Here is a 25,857-nt window from a genome sequence, read left to right as displayed (position 1 = left end):
CATGCTAAAATTTGGTTTGCATAATTGGTCTCTCTAAAGTCTAGATAATTTCTAGTATTGAGTTTTGAACAACAAGGAAGACGGTGTAGAGTCTTATAATGTTTTCAATATGTCTTTTATGTGAGTTTTGCTGCACCAGTTCATCCTTGTGTTTGTTTCAAATAAGCCTTGCTAGCCTAAACCTTGTATCGAGAGGGAATACTTCTCATGCATCCAAAATACTTGAGCCAACCACTATGCCATTTGTGTCCACCATATCCACCTATACTACATGGTATTTCCCCGCCATTCCAAAGTAAATTGCTTGAGTGCTACCTTTAAAATTCCATCATTCACCTTTGCAATATATAGCTCATGGGACAAATAGCTTAAAAACTATTGTGGTATTGAATATGTAATTATGCACTTTATCTCTTATTAAGTTGCTTGTTGTGCGATAACCATGTTTACCGGGGAACGCCATCAACTCATTGTTGAATTTCATGTGAGTTGCTATGCATGTTCGTCTTGTCCGAAGTAAGGGCGATCTACACCGAGTTGAATGGTTTGAGCATGCATATTGTGAGAGAAGAACATTGGGCCGCTAACTAAAGCCATGATTCATGGTGGAAGTTTCAGTTTTGGACAAACATCCTCAAATCTCTAATGAGAAAAGAATTAATTGTTGTCAAATGCTTAAAGCATTAAAAGAGGAGTCCATTATCTGTTGTCTATGTTGTCCCGGTATGTATGTCTAAGTTGAGAATAATCAAAAGCGAGAAATCCAAATGCGAGCTTTCTCCTTAGACCTTTGTACGGCGGCATAGAGGTACCCCTTTGTGAAACTTGGTTAAAGCATATGTATTGCGGTGATAATCCAGGTAGTCCAAGCTAATTAGGACAAGGTGCGGGCACTATTGGTACACTATGCATGAGGCTTGCAACTTATAAGATATAATTTACATGATGCATATGCTTTATTACTACCGTTGACAAAATTGTTTCATGTTTTCAAAATCAAAGCTCTAGCACAAATATAGCAATCGATGCTTTTCCTCTATGAGGACCATTCTTTTACTTTCAATGTTGAGTCGGCTCACCTATTTCTCTCCACCTCAAGAAGCAAACACTTGTGTGAACTCGTGCATTGATTCCTACATACTTGCTTATTGCACTTATTATATTACTCTATGTTGACAATATCCATGAGATATACATGTTATAAGTTGAAAGCAACCGCTGAAACTTAATCTTCTTTTGTGTTGCTTCAATACCTTTACTTTGATTTATTGCTTTATGAGTTAACTCTTATGCAAGACTTATTAATACTTGTCTTGAAGTACGATTCATGAAAAGTCTTTGCCTTATGATTCACCTGTTTACTCATGACATTACCATTGTTTTGATCGCTGCATCCACTACATATGTTTACAAATAGTATGATCAAGGTTATGATGGCATGTCACTCCAGAAATTATCTGTGTTATCGTTTTACCTGCTCGGGACGAGCAGAACTAAGCTTGGGGATGCTGATACGTCTCCAACGTATCGATAATTTCTTGTGTTCCATGCCACATTATTGATGTTATCTACATGTTATATGCACACTTTATATCATATTCGTGCATTTTCTCGGAACTAACCTATTAACAAGATGCCGAAGTGCCGCTTCGTTTTCTGCTGTTTTTGGTTTCGTAAATCCTAGTAACGAAATATTCTCGGAATCGGACGAAATCAAAGCCAAAGATCTTAGAATCCCCGGAAGCATCCAGAACACACCAGAGAAGTCGGAGGGGGCCACAGGCCCACCAAACTACAGGCCGGCGCGGCCGAGAGGGGGCCGCGCCGCCCTATAGTCCGGCCCCCCGTCGGCCCTCCCGCGCCGCCTCTTCGCCTATATAAAGCCCCCGGATCGAAAACCCCGAGGCGAAGAACCACGATACGGAAAACCTTCCGCAGCCGCCGCCATCGCGAAGCCAAGATCCGGGGGACAGGAGTCTCTCGTTCCGGCACCCCGCCGGAGCGGGGAAGTGCCCCCGAAGGCTTCTCCATCGACACCGCTGCCATCTCCACCGCCATCTTCATCACCGCTGCTGCTCCCATGAGGAGGGAGTAGTTCTCCATCGAGGCTCGGGGCTGTACCGGTAGCTATGTGGTTCATCTCTCTCCTATGTGTTTCAATACAATAATCTCATGAGCTGCCTTACATGATTGAGATTCATATGATGATGCTTGTAATCTAGATGTCATTATGCTAGTCAAGTGAGTTTTACTTATGTGATCTCCGGAGACTCCTTATCCCACGTGTGTAAAGGTGACAGTGTGTGCACCGTGTGGGTCTCTTAGGCCATATTTCACAGAATACTTACTCAATGTTGAATGGCATAGTGAGGTGCTTATGTATATCTCTTTATGATTGCAGCATGTTTTGTATCACAATTTATCTATGTGCTACTCTAGTGATTTGTTATTAAAGTAGTTTATTCCTCCTGCATGTGTGCAAAGGTGACAAGTGCGTGCACCGTGTTAGTACTTGGTTTATGCTATGATCATGATCTCTTGTAGATTGCGAAGTTAACTATTGCTATGATAATATTGATGTGATCTATTCCTCCTACATATGCATGAAGGTGACAAGTGTGCATGCTATGCTAGTACTTGGTTTAGTCTCGTTGATCTATCTTACACTTAAGGTTACTAAAACATGAGCATTATTGTGGAGCTTGTTAACTCCGGCATTGAGGGTTCGTGTAATCCTACGCAATGTGTTCATCATCCAACAAAAGTGTAGAGTATGCATTTATCTATTCTGTTATGTGATCAATGTTGAGAGTGTCCACTAGTGAAAGTGTAATCCCTAGGCCTTGTTCCTAAATACTGCGTTACTACCGCTGCGTTACTACCGCTGTGTTACTACCGCTACATTACTACCGCTTGTTTACTCGTCCCGGGCAAAGCACTTTTCTCGGTGCCGTTGCTACTACTTATTCATACCACCCGTATTTCACTATCTCTTCGCCGAACTAGTGCACCTATTAGGTGTGTTGGGGACACAAGAGACTTCTTGCTTTGTGGTTGCAGGGTTGCATGAGAGGGATATCTTTGACCTCTTCCTCCCTGAGTTCGATAAACCTTGGGTAATCCACTTAAGGGAAACTTGCTGCTGTTCTACAAACCTCTGCTCTTGGAGGCCCAACACTGTCTACAAGAATAGAAGCTCCCGTAGACATCAGTGGCCGCCGCCCCTACCACCGCCGCTGCTCGCGCGGCTCCGCGCGACCACATCCTGCCGCTTCGCCGTGAATCACGTGCGACCGGCGCCATCTCCGTCGTCGCGGGAGCAGCGAACGAAACAGAGGAGCTTGAGATGGTGGTGGTGTGCAAGAAAGGGCATGGGGAAGGGCGCCCGCGAGCGGATTGGGAGGAGGGTTGGCGGCGGGTCGAGGCGGAGGCCGGCGCTGATGCTGTCCGGCGGCTCGAGGCGGCGACCTGGGGAACGAGGGAGCAGGGCTGGAGGCGGCGGCCGGCGACGAGAACGGGGCAGTGGCAGGGGTGAGGGCGGGGCGGGGCCGCGAGGCGGCGGCGGGCAACGAGGGCGGGCGCGGGGCGGGGGCGCATGGAGGCTAGGGTTTTTTTGCCCTGGGGGCTCGCTTTTATACCATGCCAGGCTGAAATACCGAAAATACCCCTGCGGGGTGGAGATCCACTACCCGATGACAATGTGCACCGATGGAGATCCTACTCGCAGTGGCTGACGTGCGGGGCCGGCAAAGGTGGGGCCCACTTGCAGCCGGAGGCGGGTAACAATTGGCCGTTGCATGGGGTTAGCTAGTAGATTCTGAGCCAGGAATCAACGGCTGAGATTCGTTGCAATGAAGATCCAACGGCTCACGTGCGAGGATCGCTGTGAAGCCCCCATGGGGGGCGGGCAGCTATTATACCTTTAGATTTTGGGACGTTTCAAATTATCAAAACTATATCCCAAACTATATTACCTAAAAAAAGTAATGCCTAAAAGAGTTTATAATTTTTAGCGCGTGAAAAATAATACAGAATACCAAACTTGCTAAATCCGATGGCAAACTGGGTATTTAGCATACATAGAGGGTGGAAGCTAGCCACCGACAGAGAGAGAGGGTGGTGGCCCAGATCAGAGAGAGTGAGAGGGGTTATCCTGCCCATTAGATCATACGATCAACGGTCGACGAGCACGATCCGCGTGACAAGGACTAGACCAATCAGGGCAAGGTTGGGCATCCCCTGTGAGAACTTGTGAAGGGAGAGGGCAAAATTGAGTAGTATATATCAAGAAACCAAGGGCACGTGAGTAGTAAACAGACTAAGAGATTCAAATATGAGATTTAGAAAATGGAAACTACGTGTTTTGTATAATGAAACCCATCTTGGCCTACCTCAAACTATTTGCAATACAAATATACATGAGTGTGAAAATTATAGCCTCATTCAGACAAAGTATGTTTTTGGGAAAGCTGTTTTGGGAAGGGCATATTGTGGAAAGCTATGCACCTTCATAGCTACAAGGTGATTTGAGAAGTGGTAATTTTTGGTAAAACTTGATTTATCTATGATTGTTCTAGTTCCCAACGTGGCAGGTTTTATCTTTTTTGAAATTTTTTGTGCATGAAATGACTCAATTAGATAGCTTAATCCCATTTGTTGACTCACTGTTGACCAGCCACTTGAGGGTAAAACTGAGTATATTGCACTACCCAGTATTAGCACACAAGGGGAAAACTGAGCGCACAAAAATGGTAGTATAAAACTCGATGGTATACCTGAGTATATCTAAATTTCGAGGGTTAGACTCGAGGACGCGTGTTGCGGTGCAAAAGTGGAAGACGTGCAATTGTTGACGCGTAGGACGCGGGTCGCGGTGCAGAAGTCGAAGACGTGCAGACGTGCAACCGTGCACGCGTAGGACGCGGGTCGCATTTAGGACCCCTCGTCTTTATAGATGCCTCTCCCTGTTCGTCTCCTCGCACTATCTCACTGTCACTCTCACTACCTCACGCAACGCTGCCTCTTACGTCCCATCATCTTCTCCAAAGCAGAAAAACCCTCTCCCTCTCCTCTGCCGGCGATGGACAAGGAGAATGCGAATCCATCCTCCGTCCTCGTCGTCGTCCCCTCTAAGCACGACACCTTCGTCTTCGACGCCGTCCCCTCTACGGCCGTTGCCGCCGCCGGTGCATTGGGGCGGCTGCCTTCGGTGGCGGTCAGATCCCGCCGGAATAGGAACGCTACGAGAAGGAGCCGTACAACTGTTCGGCGAACCCCTACGACACCTGCATGGAAGACCCTTGGAACGAGGTAACTAAGGTTTGCTCCCTTGTTATTCCCCTTCCCTTCCTTTTTCAACACCCTATTTTTGCTGGTTCCCCAGTAACTATTATTGCCGATCTGTAGGTAGGATGAGTATTGGGTTAATATTTTTGCTGATTTTATTCCATTTTGATTTGATCCTTCTTGATTTATGCAAGTAATCATGGATCTCAATCAGTTAAAATTTGGGGTTAAGATTTGGGGTTTAGCCGTTTGGTTAATTTATGCAAGTAATCATGTGATCTCAATCAGTTAAGATTTGGGATTTGGCCGTTCGGTTAATTTATTCAGATCTGGAATTTGTTTCTTTGCCTATGATGAATTGTTGGGCACAAATTTGTACAGGACGGGTTCAGCGAACCATTGTTGTGTACAAATCTTTTGTGCATGAGCTTTGGTTCGCTAACCCCGTCCCTGTAGATATATAATTGTGTTCACTCTAACTGGGGATGCCTCTATTTTTGCTAGTTTTGTTATGTTGCAACTCATTCTTTCATACTTTTCTTTTGATATGGATCAGGTGTCTAGCAGCGACGAGGAGGATTAGCACACCAAGGCTCGGCAGGTGCTGCGGAGGCTGCAGGTCGGCCAGTTCGCCTCCTACTTCGCCAAAAGTTTCTACAAGTTCCCCTTCTGCATTAGGAGACTCGGTGGCATCGAATTCAACTGCCTCCTCACGCATGCCGAGGACATCGGAAGTACCTTCCCCAAAGTCGGCGCGACAGTGAACGTCTAAGCCTTCCGCGCCAAGCACAAGGCGCTCGACATTCACCTCCGCAACTTTCAGCGGGTGGAGATCGCCGTCGGGCGCATGCCTCCGATCAAGCCCAAGGTGCCCAAGATTAAGGGACAGGGGAGAAAGAACTGGAGGAGGAGCCAGATGGAGTAGGCGGAGTCCAGGACGTGTGCTGCTGCTGCAAAGCAGCTTTTTATTTTGTTGTTGTTAATATGTTGGTGTTGTGAAGAACCTAAGAACCTATTATTATTTTGGCTGCTGCATGCAGCTTATTATCTACCTATTATCTATCTCTATTCTACTATACTTTGTTGGTCCTAATTTGTTTTTTTCGATTTATTATGACGGTGTGAATTTATCGTACATTAGCATCGAGATTTGCTTCTGGATTTAACTAGATACTCTCCCCGTTCAGAAATATAAGATTGTTTAGATGTTTTTAGAGTGGACTGCATTCAAACTAAAAAGAGTGAACCTACACACTAAAATCTAGACTAGATACAAACTAAAGTATACAAATTAAATACCAAAACATCTTATATACATACACGGAGTGAGTACATATGAACCAATATTGGTGAGGTCATTAATATGAACCACAGGGAGTACTAGATTTACTGCCATATTGGGCAAAAAACGAGGGCCAAAAGGCACAAATAATTGAAGAAAGACAAAAATGGAAGCTTCTCTAGATTTGATAATAATTTGGTGAAAAAAAACTGAGAGAAAGAGGGGGAAAAGATGCTCTTAAAAAGGGATGCCAATTTGGGCCGAGAGAGACAGAACCCAGCTCCTGCTCACGTACAACCAAACGCGGTCTCGTCCTGTCCCACGCGGTCTCTTTCTACCAGCCCCACGCGACGCGGCCCCACACGTTAGCACGGAACGGTCAACTAAAGTGGAATACTACCGTCCGAGCTACTTCTGCGGGTCAGACAAGGACTTGAGGAAAACTGAGGAAAAACTAATAAGTTGGGGAAAATTGAGTAAAACTAAGGACCCGAGGGCACGAAAATAGAAAATCCTAGATAGTATATGTGCTTATTAATTTTTTTTAAAGGGCATCAGGTGTACTGTAGATATATGCCACTACACAACATTTCGCAACGGAGGCATGTCTCAGTGACAAATGTGCTGACTTCGACTCCCATCAATTTGGGTTTTATGCGTCATTTAGTTGGTGATAAATGGGACTCGCTGGTGCATTTATGCCCAACTAATGGAGGTATGGTTGAATGATCGATGGGGTTGATTATTTTGTTTGGAAATTGACTCGTTTAGGTGTATTCATAGTAAAATCAATGTATGCGGATTTAATGGATGGTCACACTCGTTTTCTTAGAAAGTATCTCTAGAAGTTGAAAATACCACTCAAGATTAAAGTTTCTATGTTGTTCCTAAATAAAAGAGTTCTTTTAACACGGGATAATCACACTAAAAGGATTTGTAACGCGAGTACAACATGTTGTTTTGGCTCGGAGGAGATGGTGAATCACCTTTTTATCTCATGCCCTTTTGCTAAATTAGTCTGGTGTGTTGTTTATGCTACTTTCGATATTCCAACACGAACAAATATTACCAATCTTTTTGGAAATTGGTTAAATGGTACTAACACAAAAAGTAAGGCTAAAATTCACATTGGTGTCTCGGCTTTAGTTTGGTCGATATGGAACTATCGAAATAATACTGTTTTTAACAGAAATGACTCTACAAAAAAATTGCAGGTTATTCATATGGATGTACATTGGATTCGGCTATGGCGTTTCCTATCTCGAGAGGATCAGTGGGTATACATGATTTCTGGATGCAACCGGCTGCTGATAGTTGCCCGGGATATCTTCTACCACGCTACCTATTGCGGCCTACTAATAGGTTAAACGATGTTTAGCATTACAAGATCCTGGGTTGATTTTTGTATCGACTCTCTCTAATCCATGATGTGTAAACTTTGAATATTTTTTGTTTTTATAACAAAAGGTTGTGTGCACACAGGTCAGGCATCCCCCATTTGGAAAAAATGCCACTACGCACATACTGCGTGCACAGTTACACACACCCCTATAATGTTTACTCCTTATCTACGTATATGATTAATTGACGCTAAATGACGTCGATCTTATAGTGTATCGATTTGTAACACGACTAGTCAAGCTCTTGTGAATATGTAATTAGCTTTATCTTGTTAGCACTTAGCAGTGAGTATTCGCAGGACAGGTGTCAAAGATGTGAAATGTGGTCCATGATCCATCACTGGTGTGGTCAAGGCCAACACAAAGGAATTTGCAATGGGGAGGTGAAAGTGATACTACGTCAATACAATTATATACACATTGGGCCGGTCGTTTGCATGCTCACCTGGCTGCAAATGAGACAGCCACCTAGCTCGCCACCACTTGTATCGCTAGTGGCTTTCTCCTACTTATAACCTGAAGCCATGAACAACGCATAACGGAATTACCCAATTAACTAATAACATGAGATAGAGTTGCTGTGTCATTTGCTGCCGGTGTAGGCCATCCGGGATGCGTAAGCTGGGCAATGTGAAGATTGGAAAGGGCACAACACAACTTGTCTTTAGTTTTGCTTTGATCCCCATCAATAATTGATAAACTACAGTACTCCTAGCCCCTAATCCTCTATAGAATCTTCTACGGGTTAAAGGACAGGAAAATGACATCAGTGCGCATGTCATTTACCTTAATGCCATCCTAGCGTCTACGATCAAAATGGAATTTTTTTACTAATGCTTTCCATGCATGCATGATGTGATGTGGTAGAATTTTAAATTTTTGGTTGGTATTGTGTTGCCCAAACAATCAGGATCGGACCTACAAGGTTCACAGTTGAATGCACCATCGTTCTCAGAACTGCAGGTGGGCTTAAAGAATTATGGTATTCAGCAAAAGAAGCCTGGTTAGTGATGTACTGATGTGGCACATAATGAGGGCACAGGGACATGTGTAAAACAATACGTCAAAAGTGTCTTTCTTCCAACTTAACAGGAGTACATAAGATGAGTAATATTCGAGCTAGGGTGAGGCTACAACTAACGGCCGGCGTCGAAGAATGGAGTCACCAAAAATACTTGACGATGTCTCAGAGGTTGTATATGGACAGCTAAGTTGTGGGTTGTCAGTGTCAGCGGATCAAGATGAAACGGTTGAAGCATGTGAAAGTTGTTGTGTGTGCAGCGGCAAGCATGAAGTTGAGCATATGGGTGCTCGTACGTTGGTTGTACCCTGTTGGTGATTGATGTTTGAGATAGCTTATGGGTGGTTATTTCCATGTTAGTAAAAATAGTTAAGTAAATTTACAAAGTCAGTGCTATTGTTGTGTTTTTTTTTTTGGAATGAAAGTTTTTATCGATTATTCACCATGTACATCTAGATTATATATACAACCACAAAGGGCAGCTTCTGGCACCTGCATCAAATATGAAGAAAACTAGGAAAAAATGCGCAAAATAGGAACAAACCCCCAATTAATAGAAATTTATACTTGCATAAATTTAAAGAAAACACACTCCTCACGCTGGAAGCACATAATGCAGCAATATGGATACTAATAAGTCATCACCTAAGTTGGGAAAAAAAATCCTTAGATCATCTCTAGTCGCGACCCTCAAAGAGTCCCTCAAAGGAATTTTGGACGCGCCGGCAGTTAAGTAACGTCCCCACTCACGTGCCTCAAAGGCCGCTTCGGTCTGAGTGTGCCCCGAATATTGTCCAACATAGACAGAACATAGTGACCAATATCAATATGACTATGCAAGAGTGACCAATAAGCCAATAATATTTTAGAAACTCCCCTCAACCAATTACCAAACATAATAACAACATCTTTAGTAGGTGACGAGTTGGATGCAAAATAGACTATACTCATATGGCTCTTGCAAAATGACATAAGAAGAGATTGATTAATCTCGTAGAAGCTACACTTAGCGGTCCCTTGTCAGTTACGTTTAAGGAAATTATATTTAGTTAATATTATTCACATGCACATGTAGCAAATGAAAACCTTGAATTAATAGGATTTTGTTGGCCAAATTTACTTATTTTGTATTGGACCACCAGATTCTAACAAAGCCGTATACATAGAACTTGATGGAATACCTACCATTTTAGTGCAAAGTTCATCTAATGATATCCTATGTTGTAACTTGATATTCCAAAATCAAACAAAAGAATATCTGAGATTTTCATATAGCCTATATATACCATAGATAAAATTTATATAAAAAAAACATTGTTGGATCACCCTAACATGTTGAGCTGTATCCATAAAAAAAAATCTTATTTCTCATGTATGAGACTGGTCCATAATATTAGAGCCTAGGTATTTATCAGTTGGCCTGGATTAGGTTGACTTTATTGAAAAGGTGAAAGGTCTCAACCAGCGTAGGTCAAACCATTTTATTTATATTTCTCGCAGGTGAGGAGAATAGAATTTTGACTGCCGTCCACGCAGTAGGTAGCTAGTCTTGCCAGAGTATAGGCCTTCCACGTGCAGCAACAACTGGACTACTAGCGAAAAGGTGGTGCCCCAGGTGTTGCAAATGCAAGGGGCCACACAACAAAAGCAAACAAAAAAAGGCAAACATATACTCCATATTGTTTATTTTGCCCCATATGGCTCTTGCAAACATATGCAAAATAGACTATACTCATATAACAGTATATGCAGCAAGCACCTGATCTGATTGAGGCAAGCACCACACAACTGTGCGTGGGTCAGCCCTGTTGTTTCCCAATACTTTTCTCTGGTCTTTTTTTTTTTTGAAAATGGGGGTACCAGCCTCTACATCGGTCGATGCACACAACTTTTTATTAAAAATTAATAAAAATATTCATAGTCTACATATTATGGATCAGAGATCAGAGAGGGTCAATACAAAAAATCCAAACACAATTTCTTCTATCGCAAAACATCATGTAATCTACTAGTATGCCGCCAGGTAGCCTGATAGAAGATATCCTGAGCAACCATCATGAGCAGGTTGCATCTAGAAACCATACATTCACGTTGATTCTCCGGGGAAAGGAACCGTCATTGCTGAATCCAATGTATAGTCATGTGAATAACCGGCAAAAAATTCGTAGAGTCCTTTCTGTTAAAAATAATATTGTTACGACAATTCCAAATTGACCAAACTAAATCTGAAACACCAATACAAATTTTAGCCTTTGTTTTTATGTCAATACCATTCAACCAATTTTCAAACATATTGGTAATACTCGTAGGTGGTGAAATATCAAAAGTAGCATGAACAACACGCCAGACTAATTTAGCAAAAGTACAAAAGATAAAAAGATGATTCACTGTCTCCTCTGAGTCACAAAAACAACATTTTTGTACTCCGGTTCCAATTCCTTTTAGCTAAATTATCTCGTGTAAGTAGTACTTTCTTATTTAGGAACCACATAAAAACTTTTATCCCAGTGAGATTTTCAGCTTCTAAAGATATTCTTTAAGAAAACGAGTGTGTCCATTAATTAAATCCGTGTACATTGATTTAACTGTGAATGTACCTGAACAAGTCAAATTTCAGACAAAAGAATCAGCCTCATCATTTAATCGTACCTCCATTAGTCCGTGGCATAAATGTACCCATGAGTCCCATTTATCACCGATTAAACGACGCGTAAATTCCATATTAATAGGAAACAAAGTCAGCACACTTTTCTCTCATCTGATTCAGGCAAGGATAAAACTTACTGTATCCTTTCTCAATTTCAAAGCTTTTCTCTCAGGAGCAAGAACCTTGCCGAAAAAATGCCATGAAAAAATTGTGTTGTTCGATCGGTGTCAACATCAACAGGATGCGCACAGCCAGGTCTCTCTAGCTAATGCTTTAATGCATTCATGTACAAATCATACGGTTAGCTTTCTGGTACTAACGGATCTCCAAACTGTGCGCCACATGATGAGAGATATCTTCTGCAAAAACCGGCGGCCAATTATGTGGATCCATCTGAGATCTAGCTACAGTTCGATCACATCTCGCAATGGCCCGTGTATCCTAGCTCGTGTAGGCACACAGAAGATGAAGAAAATGAGATAGAGATAACCATCCAGGTAGGGAAAAAGAAGGCAGCTTTTGTGGGGATGGCTACATGTCGTCAATAATAAGCGGCCGCAAAGGAGAGGCAGACGCAGCACACTATATTACTCCTACATGCAACGTGTTAAGATACCACCTCTCTATCCATGTCAGGATCAACGCATCTATGTAAATATCGACCAATGATTTAGGCCATCAACACGGGCCAACAGCACAATCAGAAGGACCACTTAGCGTGTAAGCATGACAAGTAAGCTGTCTAGCTAGTGCTGCTAGATGAGCTAGGTCGACTGAGATTCCAGACGATAGCATAATTCCTCACTCGTTAGATGAATTGTGCCCTTCCCTTTTCTTGAACTCATATTCGGTTTTCGTCACCTGGACAGCAACTGTTTATATATCCTGGTTCGATCTTTGTTCCAAATATATTCTCCGAGTCGACCCAAATGCTGTCAATATTCTCGAAATTGCATATTTCTTTGCTAGCTGGCTGCAAAACTAGTGGCGAAAACTAATTTTACTTTCTATTCAGGTATCGAACAGAGAATCGAATTTATTTTCATATGTCATGGAAAATCTACGTCCTACTTCTGGACTAAGAAACCACAAATATCCAATGTAGAAAATGTTCACCATTACACCCCATTATAATATTATAATATATGACCGGGTAATCTGATTGTGTATAATTATCTGGGAAACAGTACATATTTCTTTGTTTTTGGTAATAAAAGCGTTTATTAATTATGTCATTGCCAAACCGATACAACCGCAAAAGAGCAGTGGCGGAGCTTGGGCCAAATTGTTGACGGGGCCAAATGGATCAGTTTGAACTAATTTTAGCTTAAAATTGCCAAATGTGAAGGGGTTTTACCCTAAAAAACTTCTTGGGCTCCCAAAAGTACACGTAGTTCCGCCTTGCGCAAGACGCAAAAAAAAGTAACACAAACCAAGTGTAAGGATCAGACGAATTGAAGGTGTAAAATGAATGATACTATTTTGGACAGTAGCTAGACAGTCATTTTTCCATGCTAGGGACACCTTAGTAGACAAAAGTAAGTGGTGGTGTGCTAATTAGCTAGCTAGCCCACTATTTTGGACGGTTCAACTATGCAAATGCCTTTGGCCTAACATTATTCAGACAGCTAAAATTCTATGGATGCAGGAATGCACGAGATACAACTGCTCGAAATGCAGCTGCTGGATGAACACATGCATGTTGTATATCGTTGTCAAGTGATTGTCTAGATCACTTAAGTTTTGACAAGTGCATGGATGCATGCATGCACATGGCCAGTAGCTACTAGCTAGTTTGCTTAAGTTAGCATTATGCAGATCGATCAGTATCTTATGTGGTGATGACGATGACCATGCATGAAATGCGAACAATAATTGAGGTCTCTGTCCCGCATCATGCAAAAATTATTGGACGAACCAAATGCATACACTAAACTCTCGGATATCGATCAGGACTATTCTTGTGCTACCAAGATTCACCAGATGCATACCTAATTAAAAGGCTGACTTACTTGTACGCTAGCAAGCATGCATGCTTCATTATCAAATAGACCACGCAACCAACACGCTAGGTAAGTCACTTTCTTCTACCTAGCTAGAGTTACCTTTAGTCAACCTGTTGAAAATTGTAGAATCTAAAAACGACTAAGCATAAATTTGTCTATATAGAAAGCTAGAGCAAAATGAAAGAGACCTTCCAATTCCCATTCAAACCGGTAATTTTATTTTGGGTGATGCATGTTTGTGAGCGCTTCCATGTCGGAAAACCAAAACTGATCATGGGTGCATATGCACCTGGTATGTATACAACATATTTCAAAAAGTAAAAAAATTTAGGAAAAAAATTTAGCATGTAGAGGGACATGTTCTATGTGTACACATAAAGTTTCACGTAAAACCAACAATTTTTGTACCATGTGTAAAAAAGACAAATAATGCCTCGAGAAATAGACTATTTTAACACCAAAAATTTGTCTTTTTAGTACAGGGCACAAAACATATCGGTTTTTGCTGAAACAACTTTATGAACATGTAACATGTCAAGGTATACACGAGGCATTTTTGTTTTTATTTTTTTAACATTTGGAAATATGTTTAATATGCATTTCAAATAAAGGGTGCATATGCACCCGGGTGCAGAAACACCCTGTCCCTTCCATGTGTACAAATTTCATTTGAATTTTATGAAAAGCTAATATTCTATTTTGCATGTGAATTTGTATGTCCTCCCATTATTGGGTATACTTCGGCAATGTGGTTTTTCTTTACAAAAAGAGTCATACCTCTCCTGCCAATGCATCTGCAGATGCCAACACACCTAGTTCTATGGAAGCTGATGCAAGATAACGAGACCAATTCATCAACAAGCAGAGCACACTAAATAGACCACAATCGCGATACAAGTAGCTTTTCGATCATCGTACGCTAGCATGTTCGGGTCACAAAAATATCGCCGGTGTCAGTTTATTTTCCGCGAAAAGATTCACGTGCCCTATGATGAGGACCAGGCTTTTGGATGGGGCGACACATCTAGAGATAACTTGATCTATGAAAAAAAAAAAGGATAAGACCCTTTGAGCTGTATAGGAAGGAAGATTCGGCGAGAGATACGATACCTTTGTGCTGGCGCCACATCTTTAATCTGGCTCCCTTTAATGGCTTTAGTTAAAGAGAGTGAGCAAGCAAGTGAAGAAACGGATGGGACGTCCTGTTGATCGACGTACTTACGTACGTACGTGTGCCTTCCTTGCGTGCGGCTGGAAATTAACAATGCAAGAGTCAATTATATGTTATGCATTCACAAGCTAAGCTAGCTAAGATATGTTATCTAGCACTAGTAGTAAGTAAGTGTATGGACGACGCACTGTTGAACGTTGACTTGTGTTTTGGAACTTGTTTTCACGCGCTGTGTTCGATCTCTATTCTTTTAGTGTAGTGCATTGCAAGGCTTGATGCGCCAGATCTTGCAATGCTCCAAACTTTTGGGACTTGGGTAGAGTCAACCGTAAGGTAAGGTAAGGTAAGGTAAGGTCGACAGAAATCCACTTATTACATAAACCAGCATATCCAAGGTCCCGGGGTTATTCTTTAGAAATACATATATATACTGATATTCACTTATTTTCTTGTTGAAAAATTCTACAAGTCCGGTCCGAATTAAAAAGGAGTGTACAATGGTGCGATGTCGGCGTTTTCTTAGAGTTGTCATGTAGGATTTTAGCGTAGTTTAAGAAGAGAGAATGTTGTCTTCTCCTAACTAAGTGGTGATCTCTTAGAAAATAGGAGAAGACTATTTTTTATTGTACCACATGTATTTCTTTATTAGTATAATTTTCTACCAAAATTTAATTTGTTCTTCTTAATAGCTAGGAATGTTGAGTAGATAATGAATTGTAGAAGTTATATCTATCAACTTCCCTAGAAGATGTGCTTTCTCTACCATTATACATGTCCTACGATGTTCTAGCTTTCTCAATCGTATGTATCGATCTTAAGACACGTTTCAGGTATATATTCACTCACTTTAGTCTATACGTAGTCCACATTGGAATATCCAAAACATAGCATAATTCGCGAGGAGTATCAATTAAGTTCCTCATTTTATATGGAGTTCCTTTTAGGCAATCATGTTGAACCACAATTAGAAATTTGGAACACTTGCAAATAAAAGCTCGGGATGGAAGGAAGGAAGGTTCTTAAGTTTCCTTCCATACTACCGACTATTCCCAAAGAAAAGGAGAGCTGCACTACCACTACGCTAGTGTGTAGGTCCGCACTATATGTTTCTCCAGCCCACCGGTGGATCCACGCGAGAGCCACACGCGGACACGTGCAACGCTGGGGCCCTGTCCACTCCACCACCGGCTGGTATGGCCCGGCGGCCGGCGGGCATGCTACGAAAGAATCAGCTCCATCCTCCCCTAAAAGAAAGAAAAGAAGCAGCTAGCTCCTCTGACCCATCAGGCCATAACGAAGAGGCATGATCCATATTTTGGAAATGTTTATCGTGTACTAATAATCTGTGTCCTAAAACACATGGGCCAATGTGAACTCACATCACAGTCCCAGTGACACAAAGCAAAAACTGTAGCTACCGGCTAGCTAGCTCACAAATACATGCATGGACGACGCGTCGTCTTCTCTTTTCCAGATGGGCCGGCGGCCACAAATGGCACACCTGTGCCGGAGTATACCGGCTGCTTTAACGCTTTGGACAAAAAGCCTAACTGATCCATGTGTGCCTGATCCACGGTTCCATGTATTGGTGTCCCTCCATCGATCATGCTTCTCCTTTTTGGTGATTCGCATCCTCCTCCACAGGACAACCTGTAGCTACGTGTTTCTCACGGGGCCGGTTACCGGTATGTGTGTGAAAATCTTTGATTTGATTCCCTCGTCGACTTGGCCTCAAGTGATCGGTACATAGGCCGGCATAGAGCTCGCTACCGAGCCGTGCTCCCGTGCTCCCCCCTAACCCAAGTGAAGGGTTATATTTTTTTTTATGTTTTCCTACCTTAGGCACGCTGAAACTTATATCCAGTCCATGTATACCCATTCCTATACATACGGCATCAATACGTCGCGTCAGAAAAAAAGGGTCATGTGACCAGTTAACAATCCCAGATGCGTAACTATCGCCCCATGCCGTGCATGCAAGGTTTTGAAACCTGCTAGGTGCGTACACATCCCCTGGGATCCGACGACGGTGCCGCCGGACGATGGAACCGCTACGCCTGGTAATTAAGGGTGCTACACATGTCGGTCGTCTCCGCCATCGCCGGTGATATCGTTGGCCGCTCCAGATCCGCCAGTCCATCGACGGAGGGTACCCTCTGTTCCCGGCGAGGCTAGGGTTAGGGTCTCCGCTCGATCCTATCGAGGTGTTGGGACAGTTAGGTTTTCTAGCTCGTGCGGGTGGGCTTCTTCCTCCGGCGAACCGACCAACGTGGTGGGGTAGGCTTCGTACACCATACGGGCCATAGTAGTACACCATACCTACAGAAAAAAATCGTACAAGACAACACAAGCCATAAGGGCCACTGAAGGCTATACATACATGTCAGATTTTTAAATTATATAATCATACCCCCGTATACGAAGGGATATGGGTAGATCTCCACTGTTCATGTTTTTAGTGCGGTCAAAATTTTACCAAGGGAGGAGCACCGGAGCAGAAGTGCTCGCCTACCGCTTTCCTCTAGGCTCGAGTGACCAAAAGTGAAAATTTCTGCGTCAGAATAAATATTCGAATAAATAAGTGAGATCGTTACAATGACGACAACGGTAAGCGTTATATTTGTGTATTAGCAGTGCCCCAACTTTGCTACAAAACTATGAAGGAAAAAAGGATTGGTCTTGGTTCGATCATCGATCAATCCTATCAAACAAACAAGTTGTGGTCCCCACGACGAGAGCCCCTCCCCCCGGCCTGCATCACCTAATCCTAGGCTGCTCTGGTGGCGGCCACCCCAGCGGCGCAGCTGGGAGCTCCCTCCTCTCTCCCTAATGTCGCCAGGGTAACCGCCAGGCAAAGCTCCGAGCCTGACTGCGGAGGCAGGGCCATCTCCCGCGCGTAGTGGTGGTGGAGGCGCGTGGGGTTCGGCGTGTGGTGGAAGCTGCGAGGTGCTATGGCTTCCCTGGGGCGAGCGTGTGGTCGACGAAGGAGGATCCAAGCCCTCCCCATGGCGGTGGCGTCCCTTCTTCCATGGTTGCATACCCCGGATTTACTCGCGCCACATCAATGTCCAGGTGGGCATGAGGCTAGGTTCCGGGTATCGGCTGCTTGGCTGTGTTATAGTTATGTACTAACTTAGTTCCCGAGCCTTGCTACGGAACTATGAAGAGTAAAAGGATTGGTCTTGGTTCGATCATCGACCAAGCATATCAAACAAACAAGTTGTGGAAGAAATTGGTTTGTCCCATACACGGGACATGCAGTGCATGTTTAGGCAGTGCTTTGAGATCTTTGTATGTATCATTCAGTTTCAGAAGTCCGAAACAAATTGTCACACAACGAAAGCTAATGATTTCGTGCATGGGAGGTCCAGTGTAGTGGTTCAACCACAACTACATCATCCATATAACAAGTTAGTGTGGACACAATAGTTCAATGGAGAATGACGAAGGTGAGCACACAGATATGTGCCAATGTTAGGGTCTCATATAATTTGGTAAGAGTAAACTAGGAGAGGATGACTCGCCACAAACTTGAAATTTCATAAGTAGGAAACGTATAGTTGTGTGTGTGTGTGTGTGCGCGCGCGCACCCCATAAATATCGGGTGAGAAAATAATCACACTTTGTGAGTTGAATGTCAGTGGTGGTGGTACAATTGTGTGATCTAATCGGTGTATTAGATCTTCATTTGACCCGAGATCGACTTCGCATCGAAGCTTGGTAGTGAAGCTTTATAAAAGGCTTGACAGTTGCCTACTAACTTCATATAAACATCTGGCAATATGTCATCTAAAGGATTGGTCCACCATTCTTCTCTCGCAGGATTATTGGCCTGAGCACAGTCTGCAGATAGCATAACCTCAGTTAGCATCATATGCTAAATGTCTCACTATATATATCCTTCATTGCAGCCCTTGCATCGGATTGAATAGCTTTTGAATATGTTTCATTTACCTGTGTATGATGTGGCTCATGAGGAATTTCAAAGCTTTTTAGTGCTACGTTATGTTGTCCATGTTGTAGAAGAAATATATAGTTGGTATTATGCGTGGCGATGTACATTCTCAATATCTAGGGAATATGATTTTTTATGGCTCTCAAGCACCCTGACCCCGGCCCACCCGATGCCTTGCAATTATGGCTTTAGAAATCCTGCTGCCAAAGAAAACATCAGATCTTCTTCTGGCTATGATTGCAGGGCAGACTAAAAACCATGGATCTTTTGCCGAGAAATAAATTCTTGGTTGAGAATTACACTTGTGTGTTATGCGAAGGAAATGTCCTAGAAATAAGGAATCACCTATTGTTTCAGTGTCCTTTTTCCCGGGCTTGCCTGAGTACTTATGTCCATCTTATACTATGTTGGCTGATCATAGTCAGTTGGATTGTATTTCTTCTGTGCAGTAGCCTTAATAAGCCTTTCTACATAATCTTGGGAGCTTGGGAAACCTAGAAGACTTGGAAAGCAAAGATTTTTCAAGGACCAAGATCAAATCTTTATGCATGCCGAGCTACTTTCAAGGAAGAGCTCGTATGGCTTAAGCAGAGTCGTGAAAAAGAAATATGTTCTATTGTCTGTCTAGTTGAATAGCTTCATTTGAACCTTTAATAAATATATGCACTAGAGTCCTAATGTTTTCCTTAAAAAAATCTCGAAAGCAAGATAATCGAGAAACATGGTTACAATGATACGATTTATATGGGAGAAATTGTGGGATCTGTATCAAGTGAAGAAAGACATGCAGTCTCCATCCAAATATACAAGACCAGCACCTACCACTGGTTACGCAATTTGGTCACCAAAATGTGTGTTGCATGCAACAAACAATACTTCAATGGAAATACTTCCTAATTATACATGGGCGTGGTAATGGGAATTTCATGGATATGGTACTTCTGAACCCGACTAAACTTAGCCGGGAATTAAGTTACATAGTGTACTGATCCTTAAGTTACAGAAATTTTGGGAGGAGGAAGTTTTCTTCAGACTGTTCATTCAAAACATGTCATTTTTAGCTAAGCTACATAATACCGAAATTGACTATAAAAACTTGCACACACGAACATACGTGCATCCTCTATCTGTAGATTTTTTTTCAGATTTTTTGGAACGCTAAAATTACTAATTTGGGGCCCTATACTCCTATAGTAACTCAGGTTTATGTGTATCTAGGAGTCACTATGTATTTTTGTTGGCGTGGCATATAACTTGTATTTCGTTGGTGATACAAGAGTCCCGTAGGTGGTTCGAGATGAGTTTGATCCACTCAGTGTCCTAGTCTAGTGAAAAACAATGTGCAACCACCTCAATAACTAAATACACCCTGCGATCCAAATTAATTGACTCTACTTTAAGTAAATACGAATCAATTAATTTGGATCTGACGGATCATCACTTATTTGATATACTTGATCTTGTTCCACCTCACTCTTGGTGTAATGCCACTAGAATATACTAATATTCGAGGTGAAATATCTACTAGAGTAATTATCTTTTCGTACCTTAGCATAGATATAATTCTTCTTCCGTCCGGACTAATATACTGATTAACTAACGCAGTGCCTTTGCCAATGTTCCAGGCTTCCAGCGGCTAGTGGATGTCTAAAGTATCATAGTGTATTACTTCTATAAATGTTCCTAGACTACCCGCGCGTTGGAGGCACCTGAGAGGGGCAAAAACATCGCGACCACTCGTTAGTCCTGCGCCAGTAGATTTTCCAACCCGCTTTTGACAGCAGCCGTCCGTTGTGGTAGCTTTTTTCTCACCCGCTGCTTCTCTGGACAGGTGACTGACGGGTGGGACTAGGTGTGTGCGGGACCAGCGAACAGAGGCAGGGACACTGCTTGTTTCACGTCGCATAGATCACACATCATGGTAAAAACCTAGATCGAGATAACCATCCAATCCCCTCCCGACCATGTGCTTCCCATCTGCGCTCCTTCCTCCTCCCGCACATCGTTGTGGCGGCGGACCACTCCCGCGCGTCTTCCATTGCTCGTGAAGGGCTGGATTTGCAGGCGGCGGCGTGGAGGTTGTAGGCCGACGCGGAGAAGAGGCAGAGGCGCGCGGGAGATGCGGAGAAGCAGGAGCGGGGCGGCGGCGTGGATGATGCAGGCCGGCGCGGAGAAGAGGCAGCGGCGGGCGGTACGACGGCGCCAGCAAGAAGCAGCGGTGCGGCGCGGAGAAGAGGCAACAGGGGGCGGCGCGGGCAAGAAGCGGCGGCGCGACGCCCACGAGCTCGTCCTCACGGAGGGATGCGGTCAAGAATTAGTGGGGCCAGTGCAGATGCCGCCTACGAGCTCGTCCTCGCGGAGGACGCCGTGCACCACGAGCTCGTCCTCACGGAGGATGGGTCGACACCGGCGGCCTCCTCTCTTTCTTTGTAAGCCATCTGGACTAATTTGATTCCCAATTTTTCATCATGTTCGTGCTTCAGATCCTCAACACTACTTTTTTTTCTTCAATTCCAAAAAGTTCCGGCGCTGCGAGACGAGGAGTTCATCTTGCCTGTTTGGCTGGTTCGCTTCTCTTCTCCTTTCCTGCTGCCTCCCTTACCGCCTCACTCCCCTTCATCCCTAAGAACTAGGTACCTTACTTGTTTTAGTTTGGAGAGTTCTGATTCATTCTTGAAGAATGTAAAAAACTGCATTAGCTGTTCCTATTTTCAAAGCTAATTGAGTGGCATGGCTGTAGTTTGGTGGTACTTTCTATGGAAACCTCAATTATGTACTCATAGGCATAAAGTTGACGTGATAAAATCCAAATTTTCTTCCCTATTATTATTTTATTTTGCAGATAACAAGCAATGGCTCATTTAAATGAAACTTCAGGTTCGATATTAGTTAGGTGATGATATTTGTCCAGCATGCTTTGTTTGGGCATCAGGATTCATCATGTCCTCTGCATAGTCGATTTTAGCATCAGGATATTCATATTTGGTCGGTTTTGCATTATGGAATAACTATTTTTCTGAATATGGGAATTGGCTTATTTGATCTATATGTAATTAACAAGTATGTAGTGTTCAACATGATCTCGGAATTAAAATGAAGCTCTTGTGTTGTAGAACTCAAAATAAATACATGCACTAAGCTTAGTAAGGTATCACAATGAGAGCAGCCAATGTTTTCTGAAATTGTGTTTGGTTCTGTTTGCGAAAGTAGACAAATAGCAATCTTGATGAAACACTGCATTTTTCGTTCACAGTGACGATTTTTCCATGTGGCTGAAGCTAATGCCTTTTAGAATTAGAAATATGACTGAAGTTTATGTTTTTACAATTTTTCTATTTGTACCTATATGGTTTCTGCAGCTAATTAATAAGTTCTGTCTTAATATGCAGAGGACATGAGATCAAACTATGTGACCAATCATGTATTTATAAAGGTTTGCCACTTCTTTATTTTGGTTCGACTTCTTTTAATTATTTTGTTGTCTATTCATGTTTTTGCGGTTGTCACTACACCATAATAATGATCCATGTTAATCACCAATGAGAATTATATGTGCATGAAGTTATTTATTTAATCTAGGAGGCCAATATAATTTTGTATCAAAAAATGTGTTTATACCAGTTTGCTAACCTGCAATTTCTGCTATAATCGTGTAGCGGGTGGCGGATTTCGAGCGAGCAACGACGACCTTGCGTGGGCACAGAGGCCATGGTGAGCGATGCGGAAAAGCTCGATTTCGAGCGGATCCAAGGAGAGAGGAAAAGCGCAAATGCCTACGGGAGGAAGAGCAGCGCGGCTGACCGGGAACCGTTCAGTTGATTGCAATTATGGTGCTGCACAACACCCAGGCAGGCTGTCAAAGGCTGCCCCTTCTTTCTCCATTTTAGCAACTGCAGTACCTGGTTTACACACATCTTGCTTGGTATTGTTTCCCTTCCACCAATCTATTTTTCTAATTTGATTATAAATCATGCAGATGGATGCTACTAATCAGGGAGTAGGTTGCAGCTCACTCAAAACAATTCGGTGGTAAGCTTCTGTAATTTTATTCGGAGAAGAACAATAATAGTTATACCATCATATTGGTTCATCAGCTTGGAGACAATTTTGTTGGGTGAAATTCTGCGAATGTAGCAATTTTCTTGTACGTGCAAAATTTATTATTGGTGCTTGTGTACTGATGTTTCAAGTTCATTCATACATTTATGGAAAAGAGAAATACAGTATTGCATTTTTAAAGAGCGGTGAATTAAGGGTAATCTGTAATTACCTTGATAATATATCTGAACTCATATATATAACAATTCATTTTATAGGAATTTGAGAAGATTTGTGCAGAGGACCTCGTCATGATTTCATGGTCGAGCTCTCAACAACGGTTACCTTCTTTGTGGCTTGCACCTATGTTTTTTACTACCGTTTGATGGGGAAACTATTTATGGTGGCATGGAAATTCGTTTTGTTGTTATGCACACCCTAATAAAATTTGGCGCTCAGCTTGAAACAAATAATTTATGTACCTACAGATGCTTATTGTGAACTCGCGTTTATGTTGCAGCGCTATTGTGAAAGATAATTAGTCTATATCTTCTAAACATAAATTTGGCGTGCGTGTAGGGGCTGGCTTGGCCATGTCAGAGAGCAGCACGGCGGCGGCTCAAGCGTGGAGGGAGGGGGTGTGGTGGGTGTTGGATCCGACGACTTGCCATGAACGCGCTTCATCGCGCCGCCGCTGCAGTCGTTGTGGAAGCTGTACGACATGATGGTGCTGGATCATGCCAGACCATGGGCCGTGAGGTTTCCATGGTTAGAAACACGATCAAAAGCCCCAGGTGAATTCCCACTGTTCTTTGATTTGGTTTATTTTGTGTCTATTTCAATGGAAGAGTTTGGAGTGGAGGTTTGTTTCTCTGCAATGAATGGCTTGCAGAATTGGAAAAGCCAATTGCTTCCGCTATCAAATCTCAAGTTTATTACACAATGATTATCAACACTGCTGTAAATTGTCTGAGCCTCACTGTGAAAGGAGGCAACGGTGCCTACTGGATAAAAGTGCATGCCCAGTTGGGTGAGGTAGCTGCTGAACGTGTGTTTTTCCTTTTTAGTAAATTACATATACTACCTAGAGTTTTATGAAGGTGGCTTGCCATGCTAAAGAAACTATGCTGGTCAGTTTGGTTTCTAACTTGTCTTTGATCCTCTGTAATTTATAGACCATCCAATCCCACTTATAGGTTTAGTATGTTCTTTTGCAGAAAATCGACATTAGTAGGATGGACTTATTGGCTCTTTCTGAAGAATGCTTTTGACCTTTTGTGATGATACCTTTTTATATGACACCGTTTAATAAGCTTAAGATCTGAATTATACTAGGCGTGAATTACAAAGAAATATTTTTTGGTATAGAGGTACAACATGCAACTAGGATTCTATTCTGGAATGAACTAATGGACCATAGTTTATTATGAGTTACTGCCCCCATCTGTTTCTGTTTTGTCAGTGCCATATACCTTCTCTTAGTAACTTAAACTGCATGCCAGCTTGGTTTAAGTGAATATTGTATAGGGTACTTCCGTTCCATTATTTAACTCTCTTATCCTTTCAAGAATTAATATTAATGCCATACTGTGACTGACAATTCAAATTTCTATATGTTGCTACTGACGTGCTCTGCTCCTAAATAATGTTGTCGACATTCGTTTGTTTGTTTTGTGCAGAGGCAGTAGTATATTTGGTACTATATTAGTTTGAAGATTGTGTTGGATCCATAAGAAAGAGGGAAGATATGGAGTGGTAACTCCATATTTCACATCGATGTGTGACAGGACTGGTAACTGAAATTGATTCACCATTTTGTATATGACAAAATCAGCTTGACATTGCCACCGTCTACTTGATCGATCGACTCGATGTGGTTTTGGTGTTTTTTCTAACAGAGAAAAGAAGCCCCATCTACTTGGTCAATCGGTCTTATGTGATTTTGGCGTTCTTTGTAGAAGAGAAAAGAAGATTCAGATTGTAGATCGCTTGATTAAAGAGTGAGAGGTCCATTCTTATTTTATAGTTTGCTTACAGTCTGTTTGCACCTGACACAATTTTCAGAGGATATGTCTTCAGATCTTCTGTTTCCTTAAATGATAAGATTCATTGAGCTACTGCATAATTTTCAAGTAACGATGATGAAGTGGGGCAGCAATACATATCAAGTCTAGCCAGCAGCTGAAAAGAAAAAAAAAGGTTTGCATACTCGTGTTTTTTACTTTGTGGGAGTAAATGGGCTTCCACCTATTTATTATGAGCTTTTCCAATTCTGGTAAGATAAACTATGTCTCCAGCTTTGCTAACTTTGTTTCTTGAGCATATTAAATGGAAATTGTGTTTCTTAGAAAAAAAGAAACTCAAACAAAGTTTTACAAAAGTTAAGTAGAAATTAGGTGTTCGTATTATGTGTAAAAGTACTGTTTTCCTCGGCTAGCATCTACTCACGAACTGGTTATATGTTTCCAGTTATGTATTATTTTACCTGTATACACGGAGCACAATTTCGCACAGTTGCAATGGCCTCTTTGCTTGTGCAGAAGTGCAGTTTTTGCAAGGCTGACAACATGGCTACTTTTTAACTGATGTATTGTTGGGTTCCATTTCTTTAGCTGTTGGTGTGCCATGGTAATTGTCCTGAAAGAAAACCAACTAAATTTGTTGTGTTTTTAACACGATTTTGGTGTGTTTGAGATTATGCCACTTACACTCGTATTGCATTTTTTCTCAGACAAAAAGAACATTCGTTCTATTCTCACCCAATTTATTATTTCATACATCACATGCTAAATGTATTCTCAGGGCAAAGGCAATGCGTATTAAAGCTTTTTGTTGCTGCATAGATAAACCCTTCTCAATTATTGTTGTATCGCTTCTCTTGATATTCAGAATTTAACATGGATTTTTATGTTCTTGATAATCCTATATAAAATGCTAAAATTGTGTTGATGTTAAACAAAAAACTCAAAAATGTAGGGATTGAGCGATATATGCAATTTTTAATTTATGTTGATGTACTGCCTGATGATTTTTTTTTTTTGAAAGCTTATT

The sequence above is a fragment of the Lolium rigidum genome, chromosome 3 (assembly GCF_022539505.1).
Source record: "Lolium rigidum isolate FL_2022 chromosome 3, APGP_CSIRO_Lrig_0.1, whole genome shotgun sequence".
NCBI classification, from domain to species: domain Eukaryota; kingdom Viridiplantae; phylum Streptophyta; class Magnoliopsida; order Poales; family Poaceae; genus Lolium; species Lolium rigidum.
Note: the sequence above shows the minus strand (reverse complement) of the source record.